The sequence below is a fragment of the Urocampus carinirostris genome, unplaced genomic scaffold, assembly GCF_059441175.1.
Source record: "Urocampus carinirostris isolate Australia breed hairy pipefish unplaced genomic scaffold, RoL_Ucar_1.0 HiC_scaffold_41, whole genome shotgun sequence".
Taxonomy (NCBI): Eukaryota; Metazoa; Chordata; class Actinopteri; order Syngnathiformes; family Syngnathidae; genus Urocampus; species Urocampus carinirostris.
This window is the reverse complement of record NW_028283148.1, coordinates 100,224-114,238: the sequence shown is the minus strand read 5'-3', so window position 1 is coordinate 114,238 and position 14,015 is coordinate 100,224. Positions and strand designations below refer to the sequence as shown.

The following is a 14,015-nucleotide window of genomic DNA, read 5'->3' as shown; positions in this document are numbered from 1 at the left end:
GCTTCATTGGCACAGCAGGTAGCACGTCAGTCTCCTAATCTGAAGGTCGTGAGTTCAACCCTCACATGAAGCACAGTGTTCTCTTGTCGAGTTTTTGGAAATTAATTGAAAAAAGGGAGAGAAATTGGATTTTGATTTTGTGATTTCAATTGAAAATTACAGCTTCATTGGCGTAGCAGGTAGCACGTCAGTCTCATAATCTGAAGGTTGTGAGTTCAACCCTCACATGAAGCATAGTGTTCTCTTGTCGAGATTTTGGAAATTAATTGAAAAAAGGGAGAGAAATTGGATTTTGATTTTGCGATTTCAATTGAAAATTACAGCTTCATTGGCACAGCAGGTAGCACGTCAGTCTCCTAATCTGAAGGTCGTGAGTTCAACCCTCACATGAAGCACAGTGTTCTCTTGTCGAGTTTTTGGAAATTAATTGAAAAAAGGGAGAGAAATTGGATTTTGATTTTGCGATTTCATTTCAAGATTACAGCTTCATTGGCGCAGCAGGTAGCACGTCAGTCTCATAATCTGAAGGTCGTGAGTTCAACCCTCACATGAAGCATAGTGTTCTCTTGTCGAGTTTTTGGAAATTAATAGGAAAAAGGGAGAGCAATTGGATTTTGATTTTGCGATTTCGTTTCAAGATTACAGCTTCATTGGCGCAGCAGGTAGCACGTCAGTCTCATAATCTGAAGGTCGTGAGTTCAACCCTCACATGAAGCATAGTGTTCTCTTGTCGAGTTTTTGGAAATTAATTGAAAAAAGGGAGAGAAATTGGATTTTGATTTTGCGATTTCAATTGAAAATTACAGCTTCATTGGTGTAGCAGGTAGTACGTCAGTCTCATAATCTGAAGGTCGTGAGTTCAACCCTCACATGAAGCATAGTGTTCTCTTGTCGAGTTTTTGGAAATTAATTGAAAAAGGGAGAGAAATTGGATTTTGATTTTGCGAATTCATTTCAAGATTACAGCTTCATTGGTGCAGCAGGTAGCACGTCAGTCTCATAATCTGAAGGTCGTGAGTTCAACCCTCACATGAAGCATAGTGTTCTCTTGTCGAGTTTTTGGAAATTAATTGAAAAAAGGGAGAGAAATTGGATTTTGATTTTGCGAATTCATTTCAAGATTACAGCTTCATTGGCGCAGCAGGTAGCACGTCAGTCTCATAATCTGAAGGTCGTGAGTTCTACCCTCACATGAAGCATTGTGTTCTCTTGTCAAGTTTTTGGAAATTAATTGAAAAAAGGGAGAGAAATTTGATTTTGATTTTGCGATTTCATTTCAAAATTACAGCTTCATTGGCGCAGCAGGTAGCACATCAGTCTCATAATCTGAAGGTCGTGAGTTCACTCCTCACATGAAGCATAGTGTTCTCTTGTCGAGTTTTTGGAAAATAATCGAAAAAAGGGAGAGAAATTGGATTTTGATTTTGCGATTTCAATTGAAAATTACAGCTTCATTGGTGTAGCAGGTAGTACGTCAGTCTCATAATCTGAAGGTCGTGAGTTCAACCCTCACATGAAGCATAGTGTTCTCTTGTCGAGTTTTTTGAAATTAATTGAAAAAAGGGAGAGAAATTGGATTTTGATTTTGCGATTTCATTTGAAGATTACAGCTTCATTGGCGCAGCAGGTAGCACGTCAGTCTCATAATCTGAAGGTCGTGAGTTCAACCCTCACATGAAGCATAGTGTTCTCTTGTCGAGTTTTTGGAAATTAATTGAAAAAAGGGAGAGAAATTGGATTTTGATTTTGCGATTTCAATTGAAAATTACAGCTTCATTGGCGTAGCAGGTAGCACGTCAGTCTCATAATCTGAAGGTTTTGAGTTCAACCCTCACATGAAGCATAGTGTTCTCTTGTCAAGATTTTGAAGAATAATTGAAAAAAGGAAGGGGAATTGGATTTTGATTTTGCGATCTCAATTGAAAATTACAGCTTCATTGGCGCAGCAGGTAGCACGCCAGTCTCATAATCTGACGGTCGTGAGTTCAACCCTCACATGAAGCATTGTGTTCTCTTGTCGAGTTTTGGGAAATTAATTGAAAAAAGGGAGAGAAATTGGATTTTGATTTTGCGATTTCAATTGAAAATTACAGCTTCATTGGCGTAGCAGGTAGTACGTCAGTCTCATAATCTGAAGGTCGTGAGTTCAACCCTCACATGAAGCATAGTGTTCTCTTGTCGAGTTTTTGGAAATTAATTGAAAAAAGGGAGAGAAATTGGATTTTGATTTTGCGATTTCATTTCAAGATTACAGCTTCATTGGTGCAGCAGGTAGCACGTCAGTCTCATAATCTGAAGGTCGTGAGTTCAACCCTCACATGAAGCATAGTGTTCTCTTGTCGAGTTTTTGGAAATTAATTGAAAAAAGGGAGAGAAATTGGATTTTGATTTTGCGATTTCAATTGAAAATTACAGCTTCATTGGTGTAGCAGGTAGTACGTCAGTCTCATAATCTGAAGGTCGTGAGTTCAACCCTCACATGAAGCATAGTGTTCTCTTGTCGAGTTTTGGGAAATTAATTGAAAAAAGGGAGAGAAATTGGATTTTGATTTTGCGAATTCATTTCAAGATTACAGCTTCATTGGCGCAGCAGGTAGCACGTCAGTCTCATAATCTGAAGGTCGTGAGTTCAACCCTCACATGAAGCATTGTGTACTCTTGTCGAGTTTTTGGAAATTAATTGAAAAAAGGGAGAGAAATTTGATTTTGATTTTGCGATTTCAATTGAAAATAACAGCTTCATTGGCGTAGCAGGTAGCATGTCAGTCTCATAATCTGAAGGTTGTGAGTTCAACCCTCACATGAAGCATAGTGTTCTCTTGTCGAGATTTTGAAGAATAATTGAAAAAAGGGAGAGTAATTGGATTTTGATTTTGCGATTTCAATTGAAAATTACAGCTTCATTGGCGCAGCAGGTAGCACGTCAGTCTCATAATCTGAAGGTCGTGAGTTCAACCCTCACATGAAGCATTGTGTTCTCTTGTCGAGTTTTTGGAAATTAATTGAAAAAAGGGAGAGAAATTGGATTTTGATTTTGCGATCTCAATTGAAAATTACAGCTTCATTGGCGCAGCAGGTAGCACGTCAGTCTCATAATCTGAAGGTCGTGAGTTCAACCCTCACATGAAGCATAGTGTTCTCTTGTCGAGTTTATGGAAATTAATTGAAAAAAGGGAGAAAAATTGGATTTTGATTTTGCGAATTCATTTCAAGATTACAGCTTCATTGGCGCAGCAGGTAGCACGTCAGTCTCATAATCTGAAGGTCGTGAGTTCAACCCTCACATGAAGCATAGTGTTCTCTTGTCGAGTTTTTGGAAATTAATTGAAAAAAGGGAGAAAAATTGGATTTTGATTTTGCGAATTCATTTCAAGATTACAGCTTCATTGGCGCAGCAGGTAGCACGTCAGTCTCATAATCTGAAGGTCGTGAGTTCAACCCTCACATGAAGCATTGTGTTCTCTTGTCGAGTTTTTGGAAATTAATTGAAAAAAGGGAGAGAAATTGGATTTTGATTTTGCGATTTCAATTGAAAATTACAGCTTCATTGGCGCAGCAGGTAGCACGTCAGTCTCATAATCTGAAGGTCGTGAGTTCAACCCTCACATGAAGCATAGTGTTCTCTTGTCGAGTTTTTGGAAAATAATCGAAAAAAGGGAGAGAAATTGGATTTTGATTTTGCGATTTCAATTGAAAATTACAGCTTCATTGGTGTAGCAGGTAGTACGTCAGTCTCATAATCTGAAGGTCGTGAGTTCAACCCTCACATGAAGCATAGTGTTCTCTTGTCGAGTTTTTTGAAATTAATTGAAAAAAGGGAGAGAAATTGGATTTTGATTTTGCGATTTCATTTCAAGATTACAGCTTCATTGGCGCAGCAGGTAGCACGTCAGTCTCATAATCTGAAGGTCGTGAGTTCAACCCTCACATGAAGCATAGTGTTCTCTTGTCGAGTTTTTGGAAATTAATTGAAAAAAGGGAGAGAAATTGGATTTTGATTTTGCGATTTCAATTGAAAATTACAGCTTCATTGGCGTAGCAGGTAGCACGTCAGTCTCATAATCTGAAGGTTTTGAGTTCAACCCTCACATGAAGCATAGTGTTCTCTTGTCAAGATTTTGAAGAATAATTGAAAAAAGGAAGGGGAATTGGATTTTGATTTTGCGATCTCAATTGAAAATTACAGCTTCATTGGCGCAGCAGGTAGCACGCCAGTCTCATAATCTGACGGTCGTGAGTTCAACCCTCACATGAAGCATTGTGTTCTCTTGTCGAGTTTTTGGAAATTAATTGAAAAAAGGGAGAGAAATTGGATTTTGATTTTGCGATTTCAATTGAAAATTACAGCTTCATTGGCGTAGCAGGTAGTACGTCAGTCTCATAATCTGAAGGTCGTGAGTTCAACCCTCACATGAAGCATAGTGTTCTCTTGTCGAGTTTTTGGAAATTAATTGAAAAAAGGGAGAGAAATTGCATTTTGATTTTGCGATTTCATTTCAAGATTACAGCTTCATTGGCGCAGCAGGTAGCACGTCAGTCTCATAATCTGAAGGTCGTGAGTTCAACCCTCACATGAAGCATAGTGTTCTCTTGTCGAGTTTTTGGAAATTAATTGAAAAAAGGGAGAGAAATTGGATTTTGATTTTGCGATTTCAATTGAAAATTACAGCTTCATTGGCACAGCAGGTAGCACGTCAGTCTCATATTCTGAAGGTTGTGAGTTCAACCCTCACATGAAGCATAGTGTTCTCTTGTCGAGTTTTTGAAGAATAATTGAAAAAAGGGAGAGGAATTGGATTTTGATTTTGCGATTTCAATTGAAAATTACAGCTTCATTGGCGCAGCAGGTAGCACGTCAGTCTCATAATCTGAAGGTCGTGAGTTCAACCCTCACATGAAGCATAGTGTTCTCTTGTCGAGTTTTTGGAAATTAATTGAAAAAAGGGAGAGAAATTGGATTTTGATTTTGCGATTTCAATTGAAAATTACAGCTTCATTGGCACAGCAGGTAGCACGTCAGTCTCCTAATCTGAAGGTCGTGAGTTCAACCCTCACATGAAGCACAGTGTTCTCTTGTCGAGTTTTTGGAAATTAATTGAAAAAAGGGAGAGAAATTGGATTTTGATTTTGTGATTTCAATTGAAAATTACAGCTTCATTGGCGTAGCAGGTAGCACGTCAGTCTCATAATCTGAAGGTTGTGAGTTCAACCCTCACATGAAGCATAGTGTTCTCTTGTCGAGATTTTGGAAATTAATTGAAAAAAGGGAGAGAAATTGGATTTTGATTTTGCGATTTCAATTGAAAATTACAGCTTCATTGGCACAGCAGGTAGCACGTCAGTCTCCTAATCTGAAGGTCGTGAGTTCAACCCTCACATGAAGCACAGTGTTCTCTTGTCGAGTTTTTGGAAATTAATTGAAAAAAGGGAGAGAAATTGGATTTTGATTTTGCGATCTCAAATGAAAATAACAGCTTCATTGGCGCAGCAGGTAGCACGTCAGTCTCATAATCTGAAGGTCGTGAGTTCAACCCTCACATGAAGCATTGTGTTCTCTTGTCGAGTTTTTGGAAATTAATTGAAAAAAGGGAGAGAAATTGGATTTTGATTTTGCGATTTCAATTCGAAAATTACAGCTTCATTGGCGTAGCAGGGAGTACGTCAGTCTCATAATCTGAAGGTCGTGAGTTCAACCCTCACATGAAGCATAGTGTTCTCTTGTCGAGTTTTTGGAAATTAATTGAAAAAAGGGAGAGAAATTGGATTTTGATTTTGCGATTTCATTTCAAGATTACAGCTTCATTGGCGCAGCAGGTAGCACGTCAGTCTCATAATCTGAAGGTCGTGAGTTCAACCCTCACATGAAGCATTGTGTTCTCTTGTCGAGTTTTTGGAAATTAATTGAAAAAAGGGAGAGAAATTGGATTTTGATTTTGCGATTTCAACTGAAAATTACAGCTTCATTGGCGTAGCAGGTAGTACGTCAGTCTCATAATCTGAAGGTCGTGAGTTCAACCCTCACATGAAGCATAGTGTTCTCATGTTGAGTTTTTGGAAATTAATTGAAAAAAGGGAGAGAAATTGGATTTTTATTTTGCGATTTCATTTCAAGATTACAGCTTCATTGGCGCAGCAGGTAGCACGTCAGTCTCATAATCTGAAGGTCGTGAGTTCAACCTTCACATGAAGCATAGTGTTCTCTTGTCGAGTTTTTGGAAATTAATAGGAAAAAGGGAGAGAAATTGGATTTTGATTTTGCGATTTCATTTCAAGATTACAGCTTCATTGGCGCAGCAGGTAGCACGTCAGTCTCATAATCTGAAGGTCGTGAGTTCAACCCTCACATGAAGCATAGTGTTCTCTTGTCGAGTTTTTGGAAATTAATTGAAAAATGGGAGAGAAATTGGATTTTGATTTTGCGATCTCAATTGAAAATTACAGCTTCATTGGCGCAGCAGGTAGCACGTCGGTCTCATAATCTGAAGGTAGTGAGTTCAACCCTCACATGAAGCATTGTGTTCTCTTGTCGAGTTTTTGGAAAATAATCGAAAAAAGGGAGAGAAATTGGATTTTGATTTTGCGATTTCAATTGAAAATTACAGCTTCATTGGCGTAGCAGGTAGCACGTCAGTCTCATAATCTGAAGGTTGTGAGTTCAACCCTCACATGAAGCATAGTGTTCTCTTGTCGAGATTTTGAAGAATAATTGAAAAAAGGGAGAGGAATTGGATTTTGATTTTGCGATTTCAATTGAAAATTACAGCTTCATTGGCGCAGCAGGTAGCACGTCAGTCTCATAATCTGAAGGTCGTGAGTTCAACCCTCACATGAAGCATAGTGTTCTCTTGTAGAGTTTTTGGAAATTAATTGAAAAAAGGGAGAGAAATTGGATTTTGATTTTGCGATTTCATTTCAAGATTACAGCTTCATTGGCGCAGCAGGTAGCACGTCAGTCTCATAATCTGAAGGTCGTGAGTTCACTCCTCACATGAAGCATAGTGTTCTCTTGTCGAGTTTTTGGAAAATAATCGAAAAAAGGGAGAGAAATTGGATTTTGATTTTGCAATTTTAGTAAAGAATAATGGTTTCATTGGCGCAGCAGGTAGCACGTCAGTCTCATAATCTGAAGGTCGTGAGTTCACCCCTCACATGAAGCATTGTGTTCTCTTGTCGAGTTTTTGGAAAATAATCGAAAAAAGGGAGAGAAATTGGATTTTGATTTTGCGATTTCAATTGAAAATTACAGCTTCATTGGCGTAGCAGGTAGCACGTCAGTCTCATAATCTGAAGGTTGTGAGTTCAACCCTCACATGAAGCATAGTGTTCTCTTGTCGAGTTTTTGGAAAATAATCGAAAAAAGGGAGAGAAATTGGATTTTGATTTTGCGATTTCAATTGAAAATTACAGCTTCATTGGCGTAGCAGGTAGCACGTCAGTCTCATAATCTGAAGGTTGTGAGTTCAACCCTGACATGAAGCATAGTGTTCTCTTGTCGAGTTTTTTGAAATTAATTGAAAAAAGGGAGAGAAATTGGATTTTGATTTTGCGATTTCATTTCAAGATTACAGCTTCATTGGCGCAGCAGGTAGCACGTCAGTCTCATAATCTGAAGGTCGTGAGTTCAACTCTCACATGAAGCATAGTGTTCTCTTGTCGAGTTTTTGGAAATTAATTGAAAAAAGGGAGAGAAATTGGATTTTGATTTTGCGATTTCAATTGAAAATTACAGCTTCATTGGCGTAGCAGGTAGCACGTCAGTCTCATAATCTGAAGGTTGTGAGTTCAACCCTCACATGAAGCATAGTGTTCTCTTTTCGAGATTTTGAAGAATAATTGAAAAAAGGGAGAGTAATTGGATTTTGATTTTGCGATCTCAAATGAAAATAACAGCTTCATTGGCGCAGCAGGTAGCACGTCAGTCTCATAATCTGAAGGTCGTGAGTTCAACCCTCACATGAAGCATTGTGTTCTCTTGTCGAGTTTTTGGAAATTAATTGAAAAAAGGGAGAGAAATTGGATTTTGATTTTGCGATTTCAATTGAAAATTACAGCTTCATTGGTGTAGCAGGTAGTACGTCAGTCTCATAATCTGAAGGTCGTGAGTTCAACCCTGACATGAAGCATAGTGTTCTCTTGTCGAGTTTTTTGAAATTAATTGAATAAAGGGAGAGAAATTGGATTTTGATTTTGCGATTTCATTTCAAGATTACAGCTTCATTGGCGCAGCAGGTAGCACGTCAGTCTCATAATCTGAAGGTCGTGAGTTCAACCCTCACATGAAGCATAGTGTTCTCTTGTCGAGTTTTTGGAAATTAATTGAAAAAAGGGAGAGAAATTGGATTTTGATTTTGCGAATTCATTTCAAGATTACAGCTTCATTGGCGCAGCAGGTAGCACGTCAGTCTCATAATCTGAAGGTCGTGAGTTCAACCCTCACATAAGGCATAGTGTTCTCTTGTCGAGTTTTTGGAAATTAATTGAAAAATGGGAGAGAAATTGGATTTTGATTTTGCGATCTCAATTGAAAATTACAGCTTCATTGGCGCAGCAGGTAGCACGTCAGTCTCATAATCTGAAGGTCGTGAGTTCAACCCTCACATGAAGCATTGTGTTCTCTTGTCGAGTTTTTGGAAATTAATTGAAAAAAGGGAGAGAAATTGGATTTTGATTTTGCGATTTCAATTGAAAATTACAGCTTCATTGGCGTAGCAGGTAGTACGTCAGTCTCATAATCTGAAGGTCGTGAGTTCAACCCTCACATGAAGCATAGTGTTCTCTTGTCGAGTTTTTGGAAATTAATTGAAAAAAGGGAGAGAAATTGGATTTTGATTTTGCGATTTCAATTGAAAATTACAGCTTCATTGGCGCAGCAGGTAGCACGTCAGTCTCATAATCTGAAGGTCGTGAGTTCAACCCTCACATGAAGCATAGTGTTCCCTTGTCGAGTTTTTGAAGAATAATTGAAAAAAGGGAGAGGAATTGGATTTTGATTTTGCAATTTTAGTAAAGAATAATGGTTTCATTGGCGCAGCAGGTAGCACGGCAGTTTCATAATCTGAAGGGCGTGAGTTCAAACCTCACATGAAGCATAGTGTTCTATTGTCGAGTTTTTGGAAATTAATTGGAAAAAGGGAGAGAAATTGGATTTTGATTTTGCGATTTCAATTGAAAATTACAGTTTCATTGGCGTAGCAGGTAGCACGTCAGTCTCATAATCTGAAGGTCGTGAGTTCAACCCTCACATGAAGCATAGTGTTCTCTTGTCGAGTTTTTGGAAATTAATTGGAAAAAGGGAGAGAAATTGGATTTTGATTTTGCGATTTCATTATAAGATTACAGCTTCATTGGCGCAGCAGGTAGCACGTCAGTCTCATAATCTGAAGGTCGTGAGTTCAACCCTCACATGAAGCATAGTGTTCTCTTGTCGAGTTTTTGGAAATTAATTGGAAAAAGGGAGAGAAATTGGATTTTGATTTTGCGATTTCATTTCAAGATTACAGCTTCATTGGCGCAGCAGGTAGCACGTCAGTCTTATAATCTGAAGGTCGTGAGTTCAACCCTCACATGAAGCATAGTGTTCTCTTGTCGAGTTTTTGGAAATTAATTGAAAAAAGGGAGAGAAATTGGATTTTGATTTTGCGATTTCAACTGAAAATTACAGCTTCATTGGCACAGCAGGTAGCACGTCAGTCTCATAATCTGAAGATCGTGAGTTCACTCCTCACATGAAGCATAGTGTTCTCTTGTTGAGTTTTTGGAAAATAATCGAAAAAAGGGAGAGAAATTGGATTTTGATTTTGCGATTTCAATTGAAAATTACAGCTTCATTGGCGTAGCAGGTAGTACGTCAGCCTCATAATCTGAAGGTCGTGAGTTCAACCCTCACGTGAAGCATAGTGTTCTCTTGTCGAGTTTTTGGAAAATAATCGAAAAAAGGGAGAGAAATTGGATTTTGATTTTGCGATTTCAATTGAAAATTACAGCTTCATTGGTGTAGCAGGTAGTACGTCAGCCTCATAATCTGAAGGTCGTGAGTTCAACCCTGACATGAAGCATAGTGTTCTCTTGTCGAGTTTTTTGAAATTAATTGAAAAAAGGGAGAGAAATTGGATTTTGATTTTGCGATTTCATTTCAAGATTACAGCTTCATTGGCGCAGCAGGTAGCACGTCAGTCTCATAATCTGAAGGTTGTTAGTTCAACCCTCACATGAAGCATAGTGTTCTCTTTTCGAGATTTTGAAGAATAATTGAAAAAAGGGAGAGTAATTGGATTTTGATTTTGCGATCTCAAATGAAAATAACAGCTTCATTGGCGCAGCAGGTAGCACGTCAGTCTCATAATCTGAAGGTCGTGAGTTCAACCCTCACATGAAGCATTGTGTTCTCTTGTCGAGTTTTTGGAAATTAATTGAAAAAAGGGAGAGAAATTGGATTTTGATTTTGCGATTTCCATTGAAAATTACAGCTTCATTGGCGTAGCAGGGAGTACGTCAGTCTCATAATCTGAAGGTCGTGAGTTCAACCCTCACATGAAGCATAGTGTTCTCTTGTCGAGTTTTTGGAAATTAATTGAAAAATGGGAGAGAAATTGGATTTTGATTTTGCGATTTCCATTGAAAATTACAGCTTCATTGGCGTAGCAGGGAGTACGTCAGTCTCATAATCTGAAGGTCGTGAGTTCAACCCTCACATGAAGCATAGTGTTCTCTTGTCGAGTTTTTGGAAATTAATTGAAAAAAGGGAGAGAAATTGGATTTTGATTTTGCGAATTCATTTCAAGATTACAGCTTCATTGGCGAAGCAGGTAGCACGTCAGTCTCATAATCTGAAGGTCGTGAGTTCAACCCTCACATGAAGCATAGTGTTCTCTTGTCGAGTTTTTGGAAATTAATTGAAAAATGGGAGAGAAATTGGATTTTGATTTTGCGATCTCAATTGAAAATTACAGCTTCATTGGCGCAGCAGGTAGCACGTCAGTCTCATAATCTGAAGGTCGTGAGTTCAACCCTCACATGAAGCATTGTGTTCTCTTGTCGAGTTTTTGGAAATTAATTGAAAAAAGGGAGAGAAATTGGATTTTGATTTTGCGATTTCATTTCAAGATTACAGTTTCATTGGCGCAGCAGGTAGCACCTCAGTCTCATAATCTGAAGGTCGTGAGTTCAACCCTCACATGAAGCATTGTGTTCTCTTGTCGAGTTTTTGGAAATTAATTGAAAAAAGGGAGAGAAATTGGATTTTGATTTTGCGATTTCAATTGAAAATTACAGCTTCATTCGCGTAGCAGGTAGCACGTCAGTCTCATAATCTGAAGGTTGTGAGTTCAACCCTCACATGAAGCATAGTGTTCTCTTGTCGAGATTTTGAAGAATAATTGAAAAAAGGGAGAGGAATTGGATTTTGATTTTGCGATTTCAATGGAGAATTACAGCTTCATTGGCGCAGCAGGTAGCACGTCAGTCTCATAATCTGAAGGTTGTGAGTTCAACCCTCACATGAAGCATAGTGTTCTCTTGTCGAGTTTTTGGAAATTAATTGAAAAAAGGGAGAGAAATTGGATTTTGATTTTGCGATTTCAATTGAAAATTACAGCTTCATCGGCGTAGCAGGTAGCACGTCAGTCTCATAATCTGAAGGTTGTGAGTTCAACCCTCACATGAAGCATAGTGTTCTCTTTTCGAGATTTTGAAGAATAATTGAAAAAAGGGAGAGGAATTGGATTTTGATTTTGCGATTTCAATTGAAAATAACAGCTTCATTGGCGCAGCAGGTAGCACGTCAGTCTCATAATCTGAAGGTCGTGAGTTCAACCCTCACATGAAGCATAGTGTTCCCTTGTCGAGTTTTTGAAGAATAATTGAAAAAAGGGAGAGGAATTGGATTTTGATTTTGCAATTTTAGTAAAGAATAATGGTTTCATTGGCGCAGCAGGTAGCACGGCAGTTTCATAATCTGAAGGGCGTGAGTTCAAACCTCACAAGAAGCATAGTGTTCTCTTGTCGAGTTTTTGGAAATTAATTGAAAAAAGGGAGAGAAATTGGATTTTGATTTTGCGATCTCATTTGAAAATTACAGCTTCATTGGCGCAGCAGGTAGCACGTCAGTCTCATAATCTGAAGGTCGTGAGTTCAACCCTCACATGAAGCATTGTGTTCTCTTGTCGAGTTTTTGGAAATTAATTGAAAAAAGGGAGAGAAATTGGATTCTGATTTTGCGATTTCATTTCAAGATTACAGCTTCATTGGCGCAGCAGGTAGCACGTCAGTCTCTTAATCTGAAGGTCGTGAGTTCAACCCTCACATGAAGCATAGTGTTCTCTTGTCGAGTTTTTGGAAATTAATTGAAAAAAGGGAGAGAAATTGGATTTTGATTTTGCGATTTCATTTCAAGATTACAGCTTCATTGGCGCAGCAGGTAGCACGTCAGTCTCATAATCTGAAGGTCGTGAGTTCACTCCTCACATGAAGCATAGTGTTCTCTTGTCGAGTTTTTGGAAAATAATCGAAAAAAAGGGAGAGAAATTGGATTTTGATTTTGCGATTTCATTTCAAGATTACAGCTTCATTGGCGCAGCAGGTAGCACGTCAGTCTCATAATCTGAAGGTCGTGAGTTCAACCCTCACATGAAGCATAGTGTTCCCTTGTCGAGTTTTTGGAAAATAATCGAAAAAAGGGAGAGAAATTGGATTTTGATTTTGCGATTTCAATTGAAAATTACAGCTTCATTGGTGTAGCAGGTAGTACGTCAGCCTCATAATCTGAAGGTCGTGAGTTCAACCCTGACATGAAGCATAGTGTTCTCTTGTCGAGTTTTTTGAAATTAATTGAAAAAAGGGAGAGAAATTGGATTTTGATTTTGCGATTTCATTTCAAGATTACAGCTTCATTGGCGCAGCAGGTAGCACGTCAGTCTCATAATCTGAAGGTCGTGAGTTCAACCCTCACATGAAGCATAGTGTTCTCTTGTCGAGTTTTTGGAAATTAATTGAAAAAAGGGAGAGAAATTGGATTTTGATTTTGCGATTTCAATTGAAAATTACAGCTTCATTGGCGAAGCAGGTAGCACGTCAGTCTCATAATCTGAAGGTTGTGAGTTCAACCCTCACATGAAGCATTGTGTTCTCTTGTCGAGATTTTGAAGAATAATTGAAAAAAGGGAGAGTAATTGGATTTTGATTTTGCGATTTCAATTGAAAATTACAGCTTCATTGGCGCAGCAGGTAGCACGTCAGTCTCATAATCTGAAGGTCGTGAGTTCAACCCTCACATAAAGCATTGTGTTCTCTTGTCGAGTTTTTGGGAATTAATTGAAAAAAGGGAGAGAAATTGGATTTTGATTTTGCGATCTCATTTGAAAATTACAGCTTCATTGGCGCAGCAGGTAGCACGCCAGTCTCATAATCTGAAGGTCGTGAGTTCAACTCTCACATGAAGCATTGTGTTCTCTTGTCGAGTTTTTGGAAATTAATTGAAAAAAGGGAGAGAAATTGGATTTTGATTTTGCGATTTCATTTCAAGATTACAGCTTCATTGGCGCAGCAGGTAGCACGTCAGTCTCATAATCTGAAGGTCGTGAGTTCAACCCTCACATGAAACATAGTGTTCTCTTGTCGAGTTTTTGAAAATTAATAGGAAAAAGGGAGAGAAATTGGATTTTGATTTTGCGATTTCATTTCAAGATTACAGCTTCATTGGCGCAGCAGGTAGCACGTCAGTCTCATAATCTGAAGGTCGTGAGTTCAACCCTCACATGAAGCATAGTGTTCTCTTGTCGAGTTTTTGAAAATTAATAGGAAAAAGGGAGAGAAATTGGATTTTGATTTTGCGATTTCATTTCAAGATTACAGCTTCATTGGCGCAGCAGGTAGCACGTCAGTCTCATAATCTGAAGGTCGTGAGTTCACTCCTCACATGAAGCATAGTGTTCTCTTGTCGAGATTTTGAAGAATAATTGAAAAAAGGGAGAGTAATTGGATTTTGATTTTGCGATTTCAATTGAAAATTACAGCTTCAT

General features: G+C 38.4%; 5 non-coding genes across 5 annotated transcripts; all 5 read left to right on the top strand.

Moving 5' to 3' along the window:
- trnar-ccu (transfer RNA arginine (anticodon CCU)) lies at nt 1–73 on the top strand. The gene has a single exon. It is a non-coding gene; the product is annotated as a tRNA-Arg (tRNA).
- Nucleotides 74–322: 249 nt separating this feature from the next.
- Nucleotides 323–395, top strand: trnar-ccu (transfer RNA arginine (anticodon CCU)). The gene has a single exon. It is a non-coding gene; the product is annotated as a tRNA-Arg (tRNA).
- Nucleotides 396–4,990: 4,595 nt separating this feature from the next.
- On the top strand, nt 4,991–5,063 carry trnar-ccu (transfer RNA arginine (anticodon CCU)). Its single transcript has one exon. It is a non-coding gene; the product is annotated as a tRNA-Arg (tRNA).
- Nucleotides 5,064–5,312: 249 nt separating this feature from the next.
- On the top strand, nt 5,313–5,385 carry trnar-ccu (transfer RNA arginine (anticodon CCU)). Its single transcript has one exon. It is a non-coding gene; the product is annotated as a tRNA-Arg (tRNA).
- A 4,114-nt stretch (nt 5,386–9,499) lies between these two features.
- Nucleotides 9,500–9,572, top strand: trnai-uau (transfer RNA isoleucine (anticodon UAU)). Its single transcript has one exon. It is a non-coding gene; the product is annotated as a tRNA-Ile (tRNA).
- The last annotated feature ends 4,443 nt before the right edge of the window (nt 9,573–14,015 follow it).